The sequence below is a fragment of the Pseudophryne corroboree genome, chromosome 1 (assembly GCF_028390025.1).
Source record: "Pseudophryne corroboree isolate aPseCor3 chromosome 1, aPseCor3.hap2, whole genome shotgun sequence".
In the NCBI taxonomy this organism is placed as follows: Eukaryota; Metazoa; Chordata; class Amphibia; order Anura; family Myobatrachidae; genus Pseudophryne; species Pseudophryne corroboree.
In genome coordinates this window covers 55,519,061-55,544,778 of record NC_086444.1, presented here as the reverse complement: position 1 = coordinate 55,544,778, position 25,718 = coordinate 55,519,061, and the positions used below count along the sequence as shown (strand labels likewise).

Below are 25,718 nucleotides of genomic sequence, written 5' to 3'. Positions count from 1 at the left end.
AAAACTGTGTGGCGCAGACTCGCCCATGAAGACAGATGTATAATCAGCAGAGAGGGGCAGATACTGGCATTGAATTAAGGCAGTAAGCAGGCTGTCGCAGCTGTAGGGTGAAGTGCCCGCATATGCATTTGACTCAGGAATCTATGAACTAAAGCCATGGAAAGGGATAAAGTACATGGAGATAAAGTACCAGTCAACCAGCTCCTAACTGTCATTTTTAAAATCTAGCCTGTAACATGGCAGTTAGGAGCTGATTGATGGTACTTTATCTCTCACCACTTTATCTCTCTCCAAGGCTTAGTAAATACATCCCTCAGTGTTTTAGGAGAAATATGCAAAAGCTTTAAAGTTCTATGAAGTTGACTTTTTATATGAACCTTTCTCACGGAACCCTCTTCTGATTTTTCAGTCTCTGCACCTTGAAGGGCATTGGTTGGACCATCCAAAATCTTCAGTACGATTTATCAAGCCTTGGAGAGAGATAAAGCGGAGAAGATGCCCAAGCCAACCGATCTGCTTCTAGCTATCAATAACCTACAACAATTGTATGATTCCTCATGGCATTCACATGTAGAGAAACTGCGTTAGCCACCACTGCAGTTGCCATGTTAGCTTCTATTATTTCAGATACTGTGCTAGATACCTGACAGATGTTGACTGATTTTTGGGGGGCACTACTCCACTTTATCTATCACCACGTCTTCCCCTCAATCATAAATAATCAACACTGCTTTGTTTTGGGTGCCTAATGAAGTAGAACAGTCATAAGAACCTATTATACAACTAATCTGAGTCTGAAATAAGGATAAACATTTTAAGGTACACCATTTGGGGCTAAACTGCAATATTTGGGAAGAAAAAACACAAGTCAGTGGACAGAGGTGAAACAGGCAAAAATATCTGCCGACGCAGGCTGAGCTGGAAGGAATTTATTCGACTTGTCAGGTGCTACAAAGGGCCAGCGACTTAGTTAAAGATTCTCGCGTTGGGTTCATTCAGTCGGATGATTTGTAATCAGCGCTGTCTGCCACATAGGCTAACATATTAATGTCCGTACTCATGAGGCCATGCCAAAAGGCATCCCGGCCTGGCAATTTCAGATAATGTTAGCCAACGCAACTTAGGGAGTAAAAGATGGGCTCTCATTGTAACAGTGATAACAGTTCTGAAAGAACCAACTGCAGCTGTGGATTTTAGTTCCATTATTCCTGCTTGGTTGGTGATTGAAAATATAATTGCAGAAACTGTAGAGTTGTAAAGTTTTCACATGCAGAGGGAAAGCAAAAATCAAATAAAATACAGCAGAGGGAGTTCAGCAACTGAAACCATACACATTAGGATTTAAAAAAGCAAATAAGTAATACTGGCACCTTAAATACACAAGGTGCGACATTCCGTTCTTATACAGTTGTTTCTCCAAGCGACGACAGTGGGACATTTCTTAGCTGTTAGATAAAACGGGATAGCCAGGATAAAAAATTGCACATTTTTTATTTTTTGTTACTGATGAGTCGACAGTACTTGTCAGTGTTAGGTTTAGGGTCTGGCTGCATGTAGGGTTAGGGTCAGGGCAGAGCCGGCACTACCCGCTCAGCACAGTCCGCAAAGCAGGGAGGCGCTGTGCTTTTAGAGGCGCTCTCCCTGCTCTGCTGCTATTTGGTAATGTGCTGTGTCGCTGCTGGCTGCCGCAGCCTCTGCCTGTCACACTATGTGACAGGCTGCGGCGCCGGCAGCATGAAGTGCGGCTCCTCCCTCCCTGACTCCTTACTGCCTGTGCCCCCCACTGCTCTGCATGTTGTTGCCGGCTGCCACAGCCTCCTCCTGTCATAGTGTATTACAGGCTGCGGCGCCGGCAGCATGAAGTGCGGCTCCTCCCTCCCTGACTCCTTACTGCCTGTGCCCCCCACTGCTCTGCATGTTGTTGCCGGCTGCCACAGCCTCCTCCCGTCATAGTGTATTACAGGCAGAGGCGCCGGCAGCATGAAGTGCGGCTCCCGCGGCCCGCCTCCCCCATCTCTGGCTCTCTGCTCTGTGCCTCCGTACTGCCTATTGTTGCCGGCTGCCACAGCCTCTGCCTGTCACATTGTGTGGCAGACAGCAGCGCCGGCAACATGAAGAGGCACAAGTTCAGACTACGCTTGTGACAGGGTCAAGGACAGCCCCTCCCACCCTTCCATTTCCTCATTAAGCCCCTCCTACCCTGCTCTTTCCCCATTACTTCTCCCCACTGCCCTGTCAATCAGTTTGACAGACAGACAGCAGCGCCACTGCCACCCCTCCCCCTCCCCCTTCCCTCCCTCAGTCTCACTCTCTGAAGACACTGCAATCTGCAGCCTCCTATCCCCTCCCCTCTACTTCTCTCCCCTCACAGGAGTGGAGAGTAATGGCGTCCAGCAGAAGAGGAGCCCATGCAGAGAGAGGAGGGCCATCAAGAAACGAAGAAACAGAGTGGAAAAGATAGAAGAAGCACACAGCTCCAGAGAAAAGGTAATTTTTTAATGAAAAAATGTTTGCTATTCAATATGGGAATATTTAATTAAGTTAAACTATTTTGGTTAAAGAAAATTGTAAGGGGTGGGGTGAAGTGGGGTACAGATGTAGCCAAGCTCATCATGGCTACTGCTAGGCGCATTCACGCTTCATATCCTCATCTGCCGCGACTGCATGCATGTCTAAAAGGCGCATGTACCTTAGATGCGCACTCACCCCATTCATTGTGAATGGGGTGTCTAAAGACGCAGCCCGGCGCAGATAGGCATGTGCGCGACTAGCCACGCCGGGCGTGGACGACCCGGCAGGATGTAGACACGATGAGCGTGGCCACATCTGTATATGTGTAGATTTAATTAACAATATAAATTATAATATTTCTTATTGATTAATGCTTACATTAATTATAATCTAAACATATTATTTTGTCCATTGTAGGTATTGTCGCACAGTGAGGATCTTCTTATGCTGTACGATTGCAGTCAAGTGAGGTAAGCTTACATTTTTTAATGCTGTCTCCCACTGCCTGTCACCCACTGCCTCTCCGCAGCACCACCCTCTGCCTGTCATCACCTGCTACCTCTCCAAGGCCGTCACCCTCTCCCAGTCACCTCTCTCCTGTCACACTTTCCCTGTCATCCACTGACTCTCACCATCTCCCCGTCACCTCTCTCCTGTTACACTTTCCCTGTCACCCACTGACTCTCACCATCTCCCCGTCCCCCTCTACCAGTCACCTACTGATTCTCCCCATCACCTCTCTCCTGTCACCCACTGACTCTTACCCTCCACGTCAACTCGCTCCTGTCACCCTCTCCCTGTCATCCACTGAATCTCCCCATCTTCCCATCACCTCTTTCCTTTCACCCACTGACTCTCACCTTTTTCCCATCACCTCTCTCCTGTCACACTTTCCCTGTCACCCACTGACTCACCATCTCCCCGTCACCCTCTACCTGTCACCCAATGACCCTCACCATCTCCCCAACACCTCTCTCCTGTCACACTTTCCCTGTCACCCACTGACTCACCATCTCTCCGTCACCTCTCTCCTGTGTGAATGCCAAATTGCTTTCTCACAAATATTTAAAATGCCCGCTCTAATATATATTGTAAAAGCCTGCACCTCTTATTACCATATCCCATGAATGTGCGCTATACATCGCAAAACACTTCATCCCATAAGAGAAAACAATACACCCACACATTATCTGAGTTCCAAAGCTCATTGATGTATATATTTGTTATTAAAAGGATATGGATTCAATATATATTACAAAGTACAGTATACCTATAGTTACATGGTTACACTCACACAGTAAGCAGTTAATACATACAGTTACATACAGTTACATACAGTTTCAGTTACAGGCCAGCGATACAATTACCATTCCCTCCAATGTATCTTATGTCTCTCTCTCTCTGTAAATAAATACAGGAACTGAACTGGCAGCAAGTCCATCATCCTCTGAGACCAAAAAGCCACTGAGCTCCTGTGTGATCAATGTGTTAGCTAGTTTCTGGGGGAGGGGTTCACGATGAGTCACCAGTCCCTTTGTATATGGTAATCAGGTTCAGCCTTGAAGACATCCAAAGGGACTGGCCTGAGCTTCCTGTCCACTGTCCTAATAAGAGTGATTTTAGCTTTTATACATTTAATCATAATTATCCGCTGCAATGTCCCACAACTTCAAAACCAGCATCAAATGAATCTACACATCAATCTGGTTGCTTAAATAGTAAACATGACCGGTCTATCTTGTTTCGTTCAAATAATACACATACATGACATTACTTCCTTATATATAATTTTAAATCATCATGATGTCTGGCGCTTGATATTATTATAATTATGTACTGTATGAAATAAGTGTCGAATCCATCTCTGTGGCATGTCCGTGTAAATGCGTGTGTTACCATATATTGCTGTGCTCGCTGCGCGTATTTGCAAGTATAGCGACTTATATGTGTGTAGAGTTTGTATGTTCTCTTTATGTAATATTTTTGACTTCGAAAGTCCACCCTTTGGCAGCAAACAATAACTGCCATCAATTATTAACATAAGAAAAAAAATATTTCATACAATAATCGGTGACCTAGACACAAGTATGTATGCATTTCGCAAATCAGACACTTGACTATATTTGGGGAAGACAGGGAGGAGGACGAGACATCCTCTATATGCACTCGGCGGTCACGGGACCACTGGTTGGGTGTGGGACAACATTCAACCTATAGAGTATGCTGGGACAGTGCTTTGGCCTATAATGTCTGATTTGCGACGAACATTTCACACATACATGTACCTACGTCTTTGTACACTGATGTTTGGATTCGATTGAGGTTCTGGTGGGTAGATGAAGAAGACACAAACAAATCGTGACAGTGACATATAAAATTTTCATGATCTACATATTCCTATCATTTTCTGAACATTGTTTCCATTTCTGGAACGTATGCTAGGTCTGTTTAATCATTGAACATGGTTATAAGTAGTGTCCTTCCTAAATAACAAACCTTCGGAGTTCGGGGAGAGCCACTCATAAACCTTTCTTCCACATATATTAATGAGCTCTTTATCTGCAATGTGTGAACAGCCATTACCTCTGAACTCCATAACTACTAGACCTTTGATTTTTCTCTGATTTTAACAAACTGATCGGCTAATCCTGGGATCCTATAAGGAAATCACTCCTTCCTCCAGAACCAGTTCCAGTCCCACACTCGACTCCTCATAAAAAAAACCTCGCAAAAATAGAATATCCTGAAAAATAAATGCTTGTCAGCGGGAAAGAGAGAAAAGAGAAATAGAACAAAACAACTCTTGTTCATAACAAATCAATTACAATGACTGGTCTTTCTGCAGTCCTTTAGTACGCTCAGGTAGTGTTTAACAGTGCCGCCTCTCAGTCTTAACGGAACAGAGTCTCTGGTGATACTTTTGCGATCTCTTTGCTTTGCTATTTTGAACACACAGTTCACTTGGAACACACAGTTCACTTTGCTCTCCACCTTGCTCTTTGAACACACAGTTCACAAACTCGATGAATGTGAGCAATAAACTACTTTGTCACGAGTTCTCTCCGGGTCAGCGACCTTCTTGCAGTGGGACGAGTGGACCCAAATCTCTCTTTCGGCGACCTTTAGTGCTGTCAACAAAACTTGGTATGGTCCTTCCCACCTGTCTATTAGGCAACCTGAGCGAAAGGACAATCACACAGTCTCTTGGTTCATAATCAAGACAGTTAGTATTTGGCATACCAGCAATCAACAGTTTCAAGTTCGTTTGTCAAGTTCTCAAATGCTGGCTCATCTCAACAAGGTACTGTACTGTCACCTCATTGGTGTATTTCTGATCATTGTGCGGATCAATCATGACATGAGGTTGTCTTCCAAAAACAACCCCAAAAAAAAACACAAATCCCAAAACCAAAACAAAAAACAAATTTCGAAGAGGGTGATTCGTTGAGTGAAGATCTGGGAGTGGTTCTGAAGCTACATAATACTAGTGGCAGTATCTATGATCACAATAGTACAATTTCAAGCTTTGCTCCTACTTCTAGGGGTACCATTATCTACACACAAATTTCTGCGCAATTTTTCTTTGCGGTAAACACAGCAGCATCCGTGGCGGCAGGAAATGCCTTTAACCAGTTTGAGAAAACATCAATGCACACCAATACATAACAATAATCCCTAAAGGGTGTTAACTGTACGAAGTCATTGTGTGTTTGCAATGTAGAGTATCATGAGCATAACTAAAAAAAAAACACATCTCTAGAGGAGAGAAAGAAGAAGAAAATGAAAAAGAAAATGCCAGGTTTGCCATTCATCAACAGGCATATCAGTGTCTATACAAAACTTCCCTTCACCAGTATTCCCATTCTCCACCCTTTGTGCATGACAAGGCACACTGCAGTAATACTGGTGTCATCGTGCTGTTGAGATATACTGGGTTTGGGCAGAACTCTGAAGGACCTAGGCATGTGGAGTTTGAACTGTACTTGGGTCCATGTATTGTACCACCCTGTGTGAACGCAAAAGATGAAGAGGAAACTGTAGAGAAACAGAATAGAGGTTGGTGACAGATGAGTTTGTAGAGGTGAAGAAGATTTTATAAAAATTTGACAACTGGATTGGGCACTACGGGGAAGTGATCCTCTACTTGGTCTACTCCCCTTAAAAATTTTTTGTGTTTATCGTATCGCTATTGGGACTATCCCAGCCATCAATCCAGTGTCCTGTCCATCCTAAGTTCATAGGGAACCCGGTATCTGTGAGATAATTTCCTCTACCTGTTATGGACATGCATCTAGAACAGTAGAATGCGACATTAGCCTTTGAGGGGTGTCTAGTATATTTTGTACTTCTTGAGCATGGTTCTCAGGTATATCCAAGAAGACACCCTCAGGAGTACAATATATGACACACCGCATTTTACAAAATAAGTCTCTGCCGAGTAGATTAGTCGGAGCCGATGCAGCCAGCAGAAAAGACTGTTTGGTTTGCAAGGGCCCTATCGTAATCTCTGCAGGTCTACTCAAAGGGTATTGTTGCATCGTTCCTGTTACTCCCATTAGCCGAATCTGTGTTTTCTATATGGCTCGTGATTCCTTACTATATGTCCCTTGGTCCCGTCTGTGTTTAATAATGTGGCTTGTATTTTCTGTCTAGGGCATCTATATTGACTATGTGTCCTACTACTCCTACAATCTCAGGCAAAATGCCCTTCCTTCCTACAAGTGTAACATATTATTGACCATTAGGGATCTGGGGTTTGGACTGATGGGTCTTTCCTGTATGTGCTAGTATACTTACCATCCTCAACTTCTCCACCTGTTGTTCTCTGCGCCTAGCACTATTCTTGTGATGTTCTATAGCACACTATCTAAGATTATCTACTGTGACACCTTTCCAATTTTGTAAAGAAGTCTGCACCCTGACACTCAATGCCTTATTGTGCCCGTCCATTTGCACAGAGACAGCCACCTCCCATTTGCCGAAGTAGTGTTTACCAGTGGTCTTATCCAGATGGAGAGTTTTATATTACTGCAAAAGACAAAAAAAAAAAAAGTTTAACAAGCTTCTAGGTCATGCGAAGTATTTCATTCAATCCTTCTTATCCCGTATTAAGGGTCTGTACATGGTCCAACAAACATTTCCGAGCTCATCTTTACTAGGGGCATTACTAGGAACGAATACTTCTTATATGGTAACTGAAAGAAATACCCTGGGGTTACCTTGTCTCTGTCCGCTTTCCTACTGGCAAATACTAATGTGCGGACAGGTTTTTTTCCCTCCATTTCTGACGTTACTTTCTTGATTTTTTTGTTTTATTTTTGGGTTTTACTATATATGTACACAAATGATACCATACTTACCTGTTCCACTGGTCTCAGCCACTTCCCCCACAGGCTACTGCTCTTCTTTTACCGGTTGGATACTCCTCTGGGTACATGAGAAATGGCTGAAAACAATCAGGTCACCTTCTCCTCCTAAATAAAACTTCAACATTCATTAGTACATATATAGGTTACAGTCATATTTTTATTATTTTTATTATTTTCTATAGTTTGTATGCTGGCCGTAACTGCTTCCACATCTACATAAGGCGGTGTACTTGCATTCTCTTTTTTTTTTTCCTACTTGTTTATTGTTGCTACAAGTTCAAACAGTTCTTATATTTCCATTCTTGTCTTATATGACTTTGGTTAGACATACCACCTGCAATACCTTAGGATCAAACTCACCAAACCCTCTTGCTGTCACAGGTTTAAACAATTTGTATGTCTGACCCTTTGTTTTCGGGATTTTATCAGACATATTCTTATCCTTAAGTTCTGCAATACCTCTGGTTCAAAGCTGCCCACTTTAGGGAATGGTACCCTATCTTTGTCAGTCATACATACCCATTCATTGCAAAAAGCCTCCGTATGTGACCCATATTTTTCACACATAATAAACCTCGCTGACCCCCTGGGCCGCGGCACCTCAACCTGAACCCTAGTTTCTAAACGCCCACTGCTTGTGCAATTGGATCCCATCGCGGACTTTTTGCCAATAAACGCAATCCCCAATGCACACCGCAGATAGACGGTGAAAGACACCTAGCGCTTTCGCTCATTCACGCCCACGTTGGCCAGTACTACCATACACTGTCGATAACGAAGGCAATGTACCCAACCTAGGGCCCTATCTGACCTATATTTACTGGAAGTTTTTAGGAATAACTTACCCTTTCCAGTAAAGTATCGGTCGTTGAAGACCAGCGAAAACTCCCTATGCACTTTATTATACACAAATCACTCTTGCGTATGCTCTATACAGCGCTAATGATACAGCGATTTTACGCAAAAGCTCGTAAAAAGGATATCACGTTGCGCTATCTATCGCACCCACAAACGCGCGGTCCAATCGCATCAGCGTATAGGTACTTGTTACCTATCTACCGTACGACCACGGGTCGATGTACAAACTGCGACCCTCAGTTCGGAGCGTAACAAGAAACCCTTGTACTTCAATACTACACAATACTACACAATACACAATTCCCTATTACGCTCCTCTGCAAATCTCCTCATGATTTGCGTATTTTAATCTATATTAACGTGAGTCAGCCACTTCACGCCACCAAGCCTCCGCTTATTTGGTGTACCACGGGACCCGACTTCCGGGGTTCAGTTCCACTCACTCCTACGTTCGCTCTCTCAAGTACACTTTGTCTTTTCTGTACAGAAAATTTTGATTCATTCAGATAAGCAGCTTTACCCCCAGAGGCAATACAGTTTAAACAAAAAGTTTTATACTAATCTTCTTTAGAAACCGGGCAGTTTTGTGCTTCTGTAGCGTGGCTACTGTCCCACCTTTTAACTAAACGATACTATTGTGTAATTTGTTCTTAGCGCCCGTACTCTTACGCACTTTGCGTAAACACGCGACCGTGCGTGTCTTTTACGCTGCGTGCGCAGTCCTGTACTTTGTCCGAGACACGTGTACAAAACCGTACGTCCGCAATTAAACAAATCCCACAACTTCTATAAATGTGAGCAATATTAACTATAATCGCTCACTTAACACAACACACAGTTTCTTTCTGTATAAACCTTTACAACCAGGCCAGACTGCGTTTGTGCTTTACACTTACTTCCTTAAACATTTATTTTAGTTTTAACTATATAGCAACAAATGTATCCGGTTTCACACAAATCTATAATGACTCTAGCAGTAATCAATAATTTAAATGATATGATTCAGATTGGATAGCTATCTTGCAGAACATACACTGATATAAATATACACATAATTATAATAATATTATATATAATATATATTTTTATATATATATATATATATATATATATATATATACCACTTGACTCTCATAGAACCCCCACACAGTACACACCTACTGAATGAATGCATTTCCTTCAAAGTCTCTAATTTGCATATCAACAGAGGTTCATATGCCTGTTCAAGAGGGTAGTGGGACAGGTTAATTAACATTTCAATGGCTATCCTAAACTAGCAAGCAGATTTAACTAAATCCTGGAGGAAAAAGAAAAAACTTTGTTTATATCTGTGTGTAATTCTTACATCAAGTATTCATCTATTAACTCTCACTAGGCCCAGCTGAAACTATTTGTAATTGACAATGGCATGGGTTAAATAAATGCATTGGTAACTCATAAATGGTGTTTGATGTGATCAAGAAAAGCTGATTATTCTGAGCAGTGAAAATCAGCCATTTAGAAAATGACCTTCCCAAAATGGCCGCTGCTCCTCCCCCTTCCACATCCATGAGGATTACACAAAATGGTGGACAGGCCATGTGGTTAGTCCAAAATGGAGGACAGACCAAGCGGCTTACTTTGTCACAAAGAAATCACATTATACAAGCACCAGAAGTTATTTTAGGCCTGAGTTAAAAAAAAAAAACTATATCAAGGCTATGCAGCAACTTTAAACCTACTTAACAGATAAACAATCCAATCTGAATCAAACACAATATGACTTTTTGAACCTTGTTTTGCAACACTAAAAATCCATTTTAGCATCTTAAATATTATGAGAAACGCATTGTCCCTTGAATTTCATATCAGCGTCTTACTAATAACACAACCATACACACGGATATGATTTTCTCAGCTTTAGGATGCGTCCATCACAAGCTGATCGAACACAGCGTCGCGTTTATAATGTACAGTGCATCATTAAGAACGTGATATCCCGTAAGAGCCCCCATCTGTGAATGTCAAATTGCTTTCTCACAAATATTTAAAATGCCCGCTCTAATATATATTGTAAACGCCTGCACCTCTTATTACCATATCCCATGAATGTGCGCTATACATCGCAAAACACTGCATCCCATAAGAGAAAACAATACACCCACACATTATCTGAGTTCCAAAGCTCATTGATGTATATATTTGTTATTAAAAGGATATGGATTCAATATATATTACAAAGTACAGTATACCTATAGTTACATGGTTACACTCACACAGTAAGCAGTTAATACATACAGTTACATACAGTTACATACAGTTTCAGTTACAGGCCAGCGATACAATCACCATTCCCTCCAATGCATCTTATGTCTCTCTCTCTCTGTAAATAAATACAGGAACTGAACTGGCAGCAAGTCCATCATCCTCTGAGACCAAAAAGCCACTGAGCTCCTGTGTGATCAATGTGTTATCTAGTTTCTGGGGGAGGGGTTCACGATGAGTCACCAGTCCCTTTGTATATGGTAATCAGGTTCAGCCTTGAAGACATCCAAAGGGGCTGGCCTGAGCTTCCTGTCCACTGTCCTAATAAGAGTGATTTTAGCTTTTATACATTTAATCATAATTATCGGCTGCAATGTCCCACAACTTCACAACAATCATCAAATGAATCTACACATCAATCTGGTTGCTTCAATAGTAAACATGACCGGTCTATCTTGTTTCGTTCAAATAATACACATACATGACATTACTTCCTTATATATAATTTTAAATCATCATGATGTCTGGCGCTTGATATTATTATAATTATGTACTGTATGAAATAAGTGTCGAATTCATCTCTGTGGCATGTCCGTGTAAATGCATGTGTTACCATATATTGCTGTGCTCGCTGCGCGTATTTGCAAGTATAGCGACTTATATGTGTGTAGAGTTTGTATGTTCTCTTTATGTAATATTTTTGACTTCGACACCTGTTACACTTTCCCTGTCACCCACTGACTCTCACCATCTCCCCGTCACCTCTCTCCTGTTACACTTTCCCTGTCACCCACTGACTCTCCCACTGTCACCCACTGACTCTCACCGTCTCCCTGTCACCCTCTACCTGTCACCCACTGGCTCTCACCATCTCCCCATCACCTCTCTCCTGTCACACTTTCCCTGTCACCCACTGAATCTCCCCATCACCTCTTTCCTTTCACCCACTGACTCTTACCTTCTTCCCATCACATCTCTCCTGTCACGCTCTCCCTGTCATCCACTGACTCTCACCATCTCCCTGTCACACTTTCCCTGTCATCCACTGACTCTCACCATCTCCCTGACAGCTCTCTCCTGTCACACTTTACCTGCCACCCACTGACTCACCATCACCCCGTCACCCTCTACTTGTCACCATCTCCTTGTCACCTCTCTCCTGACACACTTTCCCTGTCACCCATTGACTCACCATCTCCCCGTCACCATCTACCTGTCACCCACTGGCCCTCACCATCTCCCCAACACCTCTATCCTGTCACACTTTTCCTGTCACCCACTGAATCTCCCCATCACCTCTTTCCTTTCACCCACTGACTCTCACCTTCTTCCCATCACATCTCTCCTGTCATGCTCTCCCTGTCACCCACTGACTCTCACCATCTGCATCATACTGCATTGCACATTACATTTCAAACTATGAAACATTGTAAAGAGACATGTCAAGAGGACATACAGATGTGTCCCTTCTCAGCTTAAAGGCTAATCACAGCAAATGCAATTAATTTGCAGTTATTAGTGTGCCCGTGGGTGTACGCGTGCGTGCGTGTGTATGCACCAGTGATCCATAGGATCGCATGGTGCATCCATTCCCATGAATGGATGGCAGCTTGCAGGAGCTAGTTGCAATTGCTATGCTGCTGATCACGGGTAGGATAAGAGTGGCCACATATGTATTTGTAGGAGGGCACAAAATGTATAGTTTGCAGGAGGGCGCCGAACACCCTAGCACCGGCCCTGGGTCAGGGTGTGTGGTATAATAGATCTACTGAAAATAGGCAGTCAATACGTCGACCCCATATGGTCATATATATATATATATATATATATGTCAACAGGGTCAAAAGGTCAACAGTAAAAAGGTTGACTGTGTCTAAGGTCGACAGGTACAAAAGGGCGACTTGAAAATGGTTGACACAAAAAAAGGTCTACACAAGTTTAATTATTGTTTTTTAAATGTGTCCATTAGACAGTCTATGACCATGCATAGTCCATTGCGGGCTCACTTTGCTCACTTTGCTTCAGGCAGGTTACTATTCCCAATTATAATCCAGATAGATTATGACAAATGTAGACCTTTTTATAGAGCCAAGTAAACAACATGCACCTATAGTCTAATCAGTCTGACCTTTAACTTTGGTGACTCAGACATGATGTTATTATGGCTGATGAGTCATGCACAATAACACTCAGTTAAGAGACATCTTGTAGCGTTTAGCCCTTTATCAAGTATCAAGAGTGCAAATTTTGCCATGAGTGACATTTTGGGGGAGATTCGATTAGGCGCAGGGTTTACCCTGCAGTTTATTGAATGTGCTGGCCGATTCAGTTAGCTGCAGGAACCCTGAGCGCTAGTACCCAAAGGCAAGATTTCTCCACGCAGCCTCAGGAGCTGCTAGAATAAATCTGTAATAAAATGCAGAGGGGAAACACATTAGAGTATTCATTTTATGGGGAATCAGTGGGTTTCTGTCTGTTACCAGAGGTTTTACCGTGCGGGGGAAAGGCTAAATAACTGTCCACAAGGTTTGTTGTATTGTGGTCCACTCTTTGGACATTTTTAACACTGGCTGGGTGTTTTTTCTTGGAATACCTGTGGAGTTGCAGCTAAATCAGTGACATTTATCCCGTTCCATTATGGAGGAAACCCAGGAACAGTGGGGTCATTTCAACTTCCCTGTGGGAGATGTACACTCGTTCTCAGAATCTGATGCAGAGTCAATCCTTCGCAAGAAGGGCATGCAAGACGAGGTACAAGCAATGGCTCCTAACATCATCTTTAGAGACCTGCTTAATTTAAAAAAGAAAGAGGTCGATTTCGATCTACACGGTTTATCTTTGAGTGATTATTTTAGATCGAAATAAATACCACGGGGTTTCCGGGTCCATAACTGTCCTACCATTGGCAGGCATGATGCGGCGTTTTGCCGCAGATGGATTGCGATCCTTAATAAATGTTCGCTTGATTTAATTTTATTAGTTATAGAACAATCTACAAAAGAACTTGAGATTGTCAAATCTAAAATTACAGCGTTTGAGAGTGTTAATTTGGCTGTACTGACCGCTGACACTGAAGGCAATTGGATCAACAAATTACAGACACAGATCACACAATATAAGAAAGATCTGATTGATTTCAAAAAGAAGAAATTATCCAAAGTGGAGGAGGATTATGAGAGGCACACCGTATATCGATGGTTATCTGGTGGAAATACCAATGAGAGGAAACGACCATTTTTTCGCCGCCAATTCAAACATAATCCGCGCCCTGAAATTGAATCTTCTTTAGAATCCACTAGTGGATCAGACAGATCTAACCAAGCAGCAGCCCCTTTAGGAACGACCGCAAGAGGTATCGCCACTTCAGGAAACGCCGGTTTACAAGAAGAGGTCGTCAATGCCAAAGGCAGGGGTCGAGCCGGCAGGTCACCTCGTGCCAACAAGAAATAATTTGCAATTTGTCAACTTATCAATTATCTGATACTGAGACTAAATTACTCAGTAAAGGACTTTCATTTGTGCCTTCTGTTCCATTTAACAACTTACAATGGAACATCGAAAAATATAAACTTCAACGCAAAGTTAAACTACGGGAACATTTTGGTGACCAGAGAAATAATGTGGTTGACAATCCTATTCCTACCAAACTCCTCCCTTTTCGCCCCAAGTCGGTTTTTGACCCTTTATCAAACAATGCTAGTTTAAAAACTTTCATGAGAATACTTGAACATGATGTAAAAGATGCTGTTGACATCGGTGGATACTTACATCCTAATCTCACCAAAGCTGAAAAAGAAGCTCTTCAGAAATTATCTAGCAATGATAATTTGATTATTAGACCTGCGGATAAGGGGGGCGCAATTGTTTTGCAAGACTTTTATGACTATAATTTGGAAGCCTTACGTCAATTAGATTGTTCTGATGTTTATATTAAATTACATACCAATCCCACTGCAAAATGTAAGAAACGTTTGATAGATGCTTTGTTTCAGGCTGTGCAGGCTAAATTGATCACTGAAGAGATTATGAATATCTTGATACCGGAATTTCCTATAGTTCCTTTGTTCTACTTGCTTCCGAAAATCCACAAGGGAACCAATCCTCCCCCTGGTCGACCTATTGTGTCGGCACGGGGATCGTTATTGCAACCATTGTCGATTTTCTTGGATCATTTATTACAGCCTTTACTGATAGATGAACCTAGTTTTTTGATTGACACAACGGCATTTTTGAATAACCTTCAGACGATTGATAACGTACCCGACGACTGTTGGTTGGCAACAGTCGACGTAGTTAGTCTATATACATCGATTCCCCATGATTTGGGGTTGATAGCTGTTAGAAAATTTCTCATTAAAAAACAAGCTTTTGATGCCGCTAAAATCGAAGTAATTTTGTTGCTGTTAGAATTAGTTTTGACTAATAACTTTTTCCTGTATGGTAAACAATTCTTCCAGCAAGTCCAAGGGTGTGCGATGGGGTCTGCAGTTTCCCCCACCTATGCTAATATTGTTATGTTTTTGGTTGAAGATTATTTATTTTATAGCAATGAGACATTTACAGCTGGAGCTTTATTATTCAATCGCTACATAGATGATCTGTTCATCCTCTGGAATGGCGATAAAACTGGATTAATTGATTTATTAGAGTCTTATAATTCAAGCGCCAGTCCTATTAAATTTACATTTCAACTAAATCAACACACAATTAACTATTTTGATGTCAATGTAACGATTTATAACAATCACGTCAGTACCTCAATCTACGTGAAACCTACTGACCAGGGTCAATTACTGCATGCCCGCAGCTGTCACCCTTCCTCACTAAAGCGAGGACTTCCATACTCTCAGATGATCAGGATAATGAGAATCAATAGTGATAGGGAAACAGCTTCACAACAGATCGATGCGTTAATTGCTAAATTATTGCTGAGAGGTTATTCTAAGGATTCACTACAGTTGGCTAAAACTAAAGTTATGAGTATGAATAGAACAATATTGTTGCAGAAAAAATCACAGACTGCTAAACAACAAATTAATTTCCCCTGGGTGAATAAATTTAACACCAGCTCTGAGACCGTTACAAAAATTGGTAAAAAACACTGGCCATTGTTGCAAACAGATGCTCAATTGCATCTATCTGAGTCAAAATTGATGCCCTGTTATTCCAGAGGTAAAAATTTGCGTGACTATCTTGTCAAGACTGATGTCTCAAGGGTACGAATGGAGACACCAAGTCCCACCCATTTTCTGACAGCACAGAACGTCAGAATGGGATGTTTCAAGTGTACATGTGTCACCTGTCAGTATTTACTGGTAGGGGATTCATTTAATCATCCACACACTGGCAAGAGGATTTTGATTAAACATCGGCTTACATGTAATTCTACTTTTATCATCTATCAAATCCTCTGCCCGTGTGGCCTCAGTTATATTGGCAAATCTGAGCGCAAATTTAAGGAAAGGATGACTTGCCACAGATCTGCTATCAGAAATGCTCTAGAGTCAGGAACCAGTGAGCAACCTGTGGCCAGACATTTTGCTGCGTGCAGACATTCTATTAGCAGTATTCGCTATAGAATGATCGACCATGTCCCTATTCACATCAGGGGGGGTGATCGTGCTACAAAATTATTACAGGTAGAGGCAAGGTGGATAGCCTATCTAGATGTGATTCACCCGAGAGGACTGAATGAACAGTTCTCTTATTCTTGTTTCTTATAACAATTTGAGGATTATATGGTCAAATTAATATCTGAGGGCTAATCTAGTATATCTCATGCTTCTTCTGCTTTGTGAATTACTTTCGGATTGTGGGGTAAACGGACATGTATTTTAGTATACAAATATCCTCTACAGTATGCCAATGTTGATTTATGTCATTGCTATATTACTGTTACTTATCCTAACACTATGTGTCTAATGATTGTTATAAACTCTTAGACGCTGTATCAGTATCCATGTTCTGCTACTTCTAACAATCAGGTTTCCATGGTGATGGGCTTTGATCTTTCAGTGCGCTGACGGCACTATCACATCATTTCCGCTTTCTTGTCCGGAAGTCTGGGTCCGGACTATCTGTACAACATACACGTGGGTGTTCTATAAAGGTAGGACTGTTTTAATATTTTATTAATAAAGCCTGACGACAGTGGGGTGCCACTGAAACGTTGCTCTACGCTACATGCTGTGGTTGTGATTATTGAAACTTGCCGTGAGTGCCACGTTGTTTTTCCTTGCTATATATATATATATATGTCAACAGGGTCAAAAGGTCAACAGTAAAAAGGTTGACTGTGTCTAAGGTCGACAGGTACAAAAGGGCGACTTGAAAATGGTTGACACAAAAAAAGGTCTACACAAGTTTAATTATTGTTTTATAAATGTGTCCATTAGACAGTCTATGACCATGCATAGTCCATTGCGGGCTCACTTTGCTCACTTTGCTTCAGGCAGGTTACTATTCCCAATTATAATCCAGATAGATTATGACAAATGTAGACCTTTTTATAGAGCCAAGTAAACAACATGCACCTATAGTCTACGACACGGAGTGGCAAGGAACGGCTGAGGCCCTGGCCTATGTTCATGGCTAGTGGTTCAGCTTCACATGAGGATGGAAGCACTCAGCCTCTCGCTAGAAAAATGAAAAGACTCAAGCTGGCAAAAGCAGCACAGCAAAGAACTGTGCATTCTTCGAAATCCCAAATCCACAAGGAGAGTCCAATTGTGTCGGTTGCGATGCCTGACCTTCCCAACACTGGACGTGAAGAGCATGCGCCTTCCACCATTTGCACGCCCCCTGCAAGTGCTGGAAGGAGCACCCGCAGTCCAGTTCCTGATAGTCAGATTGAAGATGTCAGTGTTGAAGTACACCAGGATGAGGAGGATATGGGTGTTGCTGGCGCTGGGGAGGAAATTGACCAGGAGGATTCTGATGGTGAGGTGGTTTGTTTAAGTCAGGCACCCGGGGAGACACCTGTTGTCCGTGGGAGGAATATGGCCGTTGACATGCCAGGTGAAAATACCAAAAAAATCAGCTCTTCGGTGTGGAGGTATTTCACCAGAAATGCGGACAACAGGTGTCAAGCCGTGTGTTCCCTTTGTCAAGCTGTAATAAGTAGGGGTAAGGACGTAAACCACCTCGGAACATCCTCCCTTATACGTCACCTGCAGCGCATTCATAATAAGTCAGTGACAAGTTCAAAAACTTTGGGTGACAGCGGAAGCAGTCCACTGACCAGTAAATCCCTTCCTCTTGTAACCAAGCTCACGCAAACCACCCCACCAACTCCCTCAGTGTCAATTTCCTCCTTCCCCAGGAATGCCAATAGTCCTGCAGGCCATGTCACTGGCAATTCTGACGAGTCCTCTCCTGCCTGGGATTCCTCCGATGCATCCTTGCGTGTAACGCCTACTGCTGCTGGCGCTGCTGTTGTTGCCGCTGGGAGTCGATGGTCATCCCAGAGGGGAAGTCGTAAGCCCACTTGTACTACTTCCAGTAAGCAATTGACTGTTCAACAGTCCTTTGCGAGGAAGATGAAATATCACAGCAGTCATCCTACTGCAAAGCGGATAACTGAGGCCTTGGCATCCTGGGTGGTGAGAAACGTGGTTCCGGTATCCATCATTACTGCAGAGCCAACTAGAGACTTGTTGGAGGTACTGTGTCCCCGGTACCAAATACCATCTAGGTTCCATTTCTCTAGGCAGGCGATACCGAAAATGTACACAGACCTCAGAAAAAGAGTCACCAGTGTCCTAAAAAATGCAGCTGTACCCAATGTCCACTTAACCACGGACATGTGGACAAGTGGAGCAGGGCAGGGTCAGGACTATATGACTGTGACAGCCCACTGGGTAGATGTATGGACTCCCGCCGCAAGAACAGCAGCGGCGGCACCAGTAGCAGCATCTCGCAAACGCCAACTCTTTCCTAGGCAGGCTACGCTTTGTATCACCGGTTTCCAGAATACGCACACAGCTGAAAACCTCTTACGGCAACTGAGGAAGATCATCGCGGAATGGCTTACCCCAATTGGACTCTCCTGTGGATTTGTGGCATCGGACAACGCCAGCAATATTGTGTGTGCATTAAATATGGGCAAATTCCAGCACGTCCCATGTTTTGCACATACCTTGAATTTGGTGGTGCAGAATTTTTTAAAAAACGACAGGGGCGTGCAAGAGATGCTGTCGGTGGCCAGAAGAATTGCGGGACACTTTCGGCGTACAGGCACCACGTACAGAAGACTGGAGCACCACCAAAAACTACTGAACCTGCCCTGCCATCATCTGAAGCAAGAAGTGGTAACGAGGTGGAATTCAACCCTCTATATGCTTCAGAGGTTGGAGGAGCAGCAAAAGGCCATTCAAGCCTATACAATTGAGCACGATATAGTAGGTGGAATGCACCTGTCTCAAGCGCAGTGGAGAATGATTTCAACGTTGTGCAAGGTTCTGATGCCCTTTGAACTTGCCACACGTGAAGTCAGTTCAGACACTGCCAGCCTGAGTCAGGTCATTCCCCTCATCAGGCTTTTGCAGAAGAAGCTGGAGACATTGAAGGAGGAGCTAACATGGAGCGATTCCGCTAGGCATGTGGGACTTGTGGATGGAGCCCTTAATTCGCTTAACAAGGATTCACGGGTGGTCAATCTGTTGAAATCAGAGCACTACATTTTGGCCACCGTGCTCGATCCTAGATTTAAAGCCTACCTTGGATCTCTCTTTCCGGCAGACACAAGTCTGCTGGGGTTGAAAGACCTGCTGGTGACAAAATTGTCAAGTCAAGCGGAACGCGACCTGTCAACATCTCCTCCTTCACATTCTCCCGCAACTGGGGGTGCGAGGAAAAGGCTCAGAATTCCGAGCCCACCCGCTGGCGGTGATGCAGGGCAGACTGGAGCGACTGCTGATGCTGACATCTGGTCCGGACTGAAGGACCTGACAACGATTACGGACATGTCGTCTACTGTCACTGCATATGATTCTCTCAACATTGATAGAATGGTGGAGGATTATATGAGTGACCGCATCCAAGTAGGCACGTCACACAGTCCGTACTTATACTGGCAGGAAAAAGAGGCAATTTGGAGGCCCTTGCACAAACTGGCTTTATTCTACCTAAGTTGCCCTCCCACAAGTGTGTACTCCGAAAGAGTGTTTAGTGCCGCCGCTCACCTTGTCAGCAATCGGCGTACGAGGTTACATCCAGAAAATGTGGAGAAGATGATGTTCATTAAAATGAATTATAATCAATTCCTCCGCGGAGACATTGACCAGCAGCAATTGCCTCCACAAAGTACACAGGGAGCTGAGATGGTGGATTCCAGTGGGGACGAATTGATAATCTGTGAGGAGGGGGATGTACACGGTGATATATCGGAGGGTGAAGATGAGGTGGACATCTTGCCTCTGTAGAGCCAGTTTGTGCAAGGAGAGATTAATTGCTTCTTTTTTGGGGGGGGTCCAAACCAACCCGTCATATCAGTCACAGTCGTGTGGCAGACCCTGTCACTGAAATGATGGGTTGGTTAAAGTGTGCATGTCCTGTTTTGTTTATACAACATAAGGGTGGGTGGGAGGGCCCAAGGACAATTCCATCTTGCACCTCTTTTTTCTTTTCTTTTTCTTTGCATCATGTGCTGATTGGGGAGGGTTTTTTGGAAGGGACATCCTGCGTGACACTGCAGTGCCACTCCTAAATGGGCCCGGTGTTTGTGTCGGCCACTAGGGTCGCTAATCTTACTCACACAGTCAGCTACCTCATTGCGCCTCTTTTTTTCTTTGCGTCATGTGCTGTTTGGGGAGGGTTTTTTGGAAGGGACATCCTGCGTGACACTGCAGTGCCACTCCTAGATGGGCCCGGTGTTTGTGTCGGCCACTAGGGTCGCTAATCTTACTCACACAGCTACCTCATTGCGCCTCTTTTTTTCTTTGCGTCATGTGCTGTTTGGGGAGGGTTTTTTGGAAGGGACATCCTGCGTGACACTGCAGTGCCACTCCTAGATGGGCCCGGTGTTTGTGTCGGCCACTAGGGTCGCTAATCTTACTCACACAGCTACCTCATTGCGCCTCTTTTTTTCTTTGCGTCATGTGCTGTTTGGGGAGGGTTTTTTGGAAGGGCCATCCTGCGTGACACTGCAGTGCCACTCCTAGATGGGCCCGGTGTTTGTGTCGGCCACTAGGGTCGCTAATCTTACTCACACAGCTACCTCATTGCGCCTCTTTTTTTCTTTGCGTCATGTGCTGTTTGGGGAGGGTTTTTTGGAAGGGACATCCTGCGTGACACTGCAGTGCCACTCCTAGATGGGCCCGGTGTTTGTGTCGGCCACTAGGGTCGCTTATCCTACTCACACAGCGACCTCGGTGCAAATTTTAGGACTAAAAATAATATTGTGAGGTGTGAGGTATTCAGAATAGACTGAAAATGAGTGTAAATTATGGTTTTTGAGGTTAATAATACTTTGGGATCAAAATGACCCCCAAATTCTATGATTTAAGCTGTTTTTTAGTGTTTTTTGAAAAAAACACCCGAATCCAAAACACACCCGAATCCGACAAAAAAAATTCGGTGAGGTTTTGCCAAAACGCGTTCGAACCCAAAACACGGCAGCGGAACCGAACCCAAAACCAAAACACAAAACCCGAAAAATTTCAGGCGCTCATCTCTAGTATCAAGAGTGCAAATTTTGCCATGAGTGACATTTTGGGGGAGATTCGATTAGGCGCAGGGTTTACCCTGCAGTTTATTGAATGTGCTGGCCGATTCAGTTAGCTGCAGGAATCCTGAGCGCTAGTACCCAAAGGCAAGATTTCTCCACGCAGCCTCAGGAGCTGCTAGAATAAATCTGTAATAAAATGCAGAGGGGAAACACATTAGAGTATTCATTTTATGGGGAATCAGTGGGTTTCTGTCTGTTACCAGAGGTTTTACCGTGCGGGGGAAAGGCTAAATAATTGAATAGTTCCAGGCATGAAACCCAGAGCTTTGCCACCGCATGGCAGACCCCATGCCTATTTGAATTCCTCCTTTGTCTAAAAACTATCCTCTCTTGAATTATACTGTAGCAATGATCCTTCAGAGATGGCATATACAATTATATTTCATTCATTGGCAGAAATCCTCACTCTTCTAACACAAAGCCTATACAATTTGTAGCAATAACCTAACTAATTATAAATATCCGAGACAAAGTTAAGTTACTTTGGATCATAGTACAAGTCACGAAATTGCACAAAAACATAAATGTATTGGTGTGGCTCCTACCACTGCTAAGCCATGGCTTGGTCAGTTGAGAAAATGCCATCCCTTTTATTTGTGTGGACCTACACCAATGCACTGGCAGCATTGCCTAATGCTACCAACCAACTACCAAATGCCTGACTATGGCACATGCTTGAATCCTCTGCAGGATGAGCTTGTTGTGTGTATTTTAATGCAGAGAATGATGTACACTTGTATGTCATTCTAATAGTAATTCCATTTGTAATAGCTTAATCTAAGTAGGAGGAGTCAGGAATAGTAAAGGGAGGAGTCTATGTCAGGAGCCAGATGCCGACGCCGAGGTGGGCTGTGTGCTTTAAATACCAGGGCTTATTTTTAGTCCAAGTCTGTCCCTGGTTTCAGCCATCCACTAATCAGCATCCTGACAGCCGAACACTGGCTGGAAGCTGGGAGGCAGGTAGAGAATGCTGCACTCTGATTGGTGGATAGCTCCAGCCATCCATCAATCTCTACGTTGACAGCCAGTGGCACCAAGAGGGGGGGTACTAATTACCTGGGCTTGTTAGAGGGGCTTGGGTTCCATGCTCTCCCCTCGACCTCCCTCTTACCTGATTATCTGGTACTAATTACGCGGGCTTGTTGGAGGGGTTCGGCGGGGGCCCGGGTCCCCCCTTAACCCCCCTCTTACCTGTCATATAGAAGGTGTGGCTCCCCTATTTAAATTTTGGACTGCACTGCTGCCCCAGCTCTGCAACTGCCACTGGCAAGGAAGTTCAGTAACAGAGCATTTTGCACCTAATGGAATGGTTCATGTTGAAGGGTATGTCTTTGTCCCCATATCACATTGAGCACGCTCGAATCTGCTCAGCTGTTCCCATGAGGAAAAGCCACCCTTTGCGTGCCTACAGTCGTTGCCATAACGGAAGCATGCACAATTGTTCAGTAATTAGCACAGAATGTTGCACTGACAAGGCTTCATATGAGATTCTTCAAGAAATACAGTGACAAAATGATTGCTTGACTCTCCCTATAAACAACCCAAAGACTTGTGAATCTATAGCATCAAGTTTGTAGTAATTAAGCTCTGCACTCGTCTCGGTTACATTTCGCAGCAGACACGCTTACGTTCTACGCTAATTGTGTTTCAGTGAAGTTGTGACATTGCTACCCATTCAAACAGCTTCACACACAGGACAACATATTAGGGAACAACTAGTGAAACATTTCTAGGCATTAACTAATTAACCCCTACTGTACATAATTTAGGTAATTAGTTTGTGCTTGCCTTCCGTACCTTTGTTACCTTAGCAGTTAATAAGGTATTCCCCATCTAAGCCTAATTAAGCACTTTGATGTAAACGTAGAATAATTAGTGCAATTAGGCTACTATTAACACCTTGGTGGCCCTTAATGGCCTAGTAGCCATGGTTCCCAGCAAAAACGAGCCAATCTGAATGATATTAAGTTTCCAGCCATCAAGGGTCAACGATTTCAGGCAATAATGCACCATAGTGTATGAGTGTTGGCTTTTGTGAGAGTTTAAAGTGTTGTTTTTATTATTATTGTTTTATGACATGTCCTTACTTGTATAGCTACATAGCTTTCTAGTGTTTATACTTCATCTCTACAAAGATTTATAGTTTAGCATATATAGCTGTATAATCAACAACTAAATGAATAAAGTTTGCTGTAAACATAAATTAGGGATATTTAAATTATTACATTTTTTTGTTACAAATGCTAAAGTCACACAGGGGCCCTCATTCCGAGTTGTTCGCTCGCAAGCTGCTTTTAGCAGCTTTACACACGCTAAGCCGCCGCCTACTGAGAGTGAATCTTAGCTTCTTAAAATTGCGAACGAAAGATTCGCAATATAGCGAAAAGACATCTCTGTGCAGTTTCTGAGTAGCTCGAGACTTACTCTGCCAGTGCGATCAGTTCAGTGCTTGTCGTTCCTGGTTTGACGTCATAAACACACCCAGCGTTCGTTCAGACACTCCTCCGTTTCTCCAGCCACTCCCGCGTTTTTCCCAGAAACGGTAGCGTTTTTTCACACACTGCCATAAAACGGCCAGTTTCCGCCCAGAAACACCCACTTCCTGTCAATCACATTACGATCACCAGAACGAAGAAAAAACCGTGAGTAAAATTCCTAACTGCATAGTAAATTTACTTGGCGCAGTCGCAGTGCGGACATTGCGCATGTGCACTAAGCGAAAAATCGCTGCGATGCGAAAAAATTTACTGAGCGAACAACTCGGAATGACCCCCAGGGTACAGTCATGGAAATGGGATATCCTGCAAATCATGCAACCAGGCTTAAAACAATTTCAGTTTTCGGCAAGTCTATGAAGCCTCATAGGATGCAATATCCGTAACCGGGTGTGGACATCCCAGGGGCTCTTCTGAAATAGATTCTTCATACAAAGCATAGCAAAGCTATTTACAAAAGGAGAGCGGTGGTATGCCATCTGGTCAGGATCCTGGTGATCGGATTCCTGGCAGTCTAAATACCGACGCCGGAATTCCAACACTGCTCGGAATGCCAGCGTCGGCATACCCACTAGGGACACAGTCCCGGCACCGGAATCCCAACTGCCAGGATCCCGAACAAGTATATTTGCCGGCCCGCCAGGGGGTGGGTGGGGGGGTTGTTAGGTGTAGGCTGTGGGGGAAGGGTTGTGATTAAGCTGCAGGGAAAGGGGGGTTTAGATTTAGGCTGCGGGAAGTGGGGTTAGGTTTAGGCACCACCAGGGAGGGTTAGAGATAGGCTGTGAAGGGGAACGGGGGCATGGAGGGGTAGGCTTAGGATACTTACTTTTCCCCTGTCAGGATTCTCACCATTGGGATGCAGTGGCTGATAGTTTGGCCTCCGGCATCCCGAGCGACTGCATATCGAACCCAACCTGGTGGTTCTTCCAGCTGCCCTCCTTTGCTATTTTCATCACAGAGTGCAGGTGGTTCTTCCGGCTGCCCACCTTTGCTAGTTTCATCACAGAGTGCAGGTGGTTCTTCCGGCTGCCCTCCTTTGCTAGTTTCATCACAGAGTGCAGGTGGTTCTTCCGGTTGCCCTCCTTTGCTAGTTTCATCACAGAGTGCAGGTGGTTTTTCCGGTTGCCCTCCTTTGCTAGTTTCATCACAGAGTGCAGGTGGTTTTTCCGGTTGCCCTCCTTTGCTAGTTTCATCACAGAGTGCAGGTGGTTTTTCCGGTTGCCCTCCTTTGCTAGTTTCATCACAGAGTGCAGGTGGTTCTTCTTCCGGCTGCCCTCCTTTGCTATTTTCATCACAGAGTGCAGGTGGTTCTTCCGGTTGCCCTCCTTTGCTAGTTTCATCACAGAGTGCAGGTGGTTTTTCCGGCTGCACTCCTTTGCTATTTTCATCACAGAGTGCAGGTGGTTCTTCCGGTTGCCCTCCTTTGCTAGTTTCATCACAGAGTGGTGATGGCAGATGTGGTACTAGGAAAATCTGCTGTTAGTCAAACAAAGCATTTTTGTTTCTTTTTGTTTT

General features: G+C 43.8%; 1 long non-coding RNA gene across 1 annotated transcript in view; it reads left to right on the top strand.

The window, feature by feature from the left end:
• Positions 1-2,057: 2,057 nt before the first annotated feature.
• LOC134908958 (uncharacterized) overlaps positions 2,058-25,718 on the top strand; it is a 146,756-nt gene continuing 123,095 nt past the window's right edge. The window contains exons 1-3 of the long non-coding RNA XR_010175858.1: positions 2,058-2,487; positions 2,929-2,981; positions 16,967-17,091. This is a non-coding gene — a long non-coding RNA (uncharacterized LOC134908958). The remainder of the gene's footprint in view (positions 2,488-2,928; positions 2,982-16,966; positions 17,092-25,718) is intronic.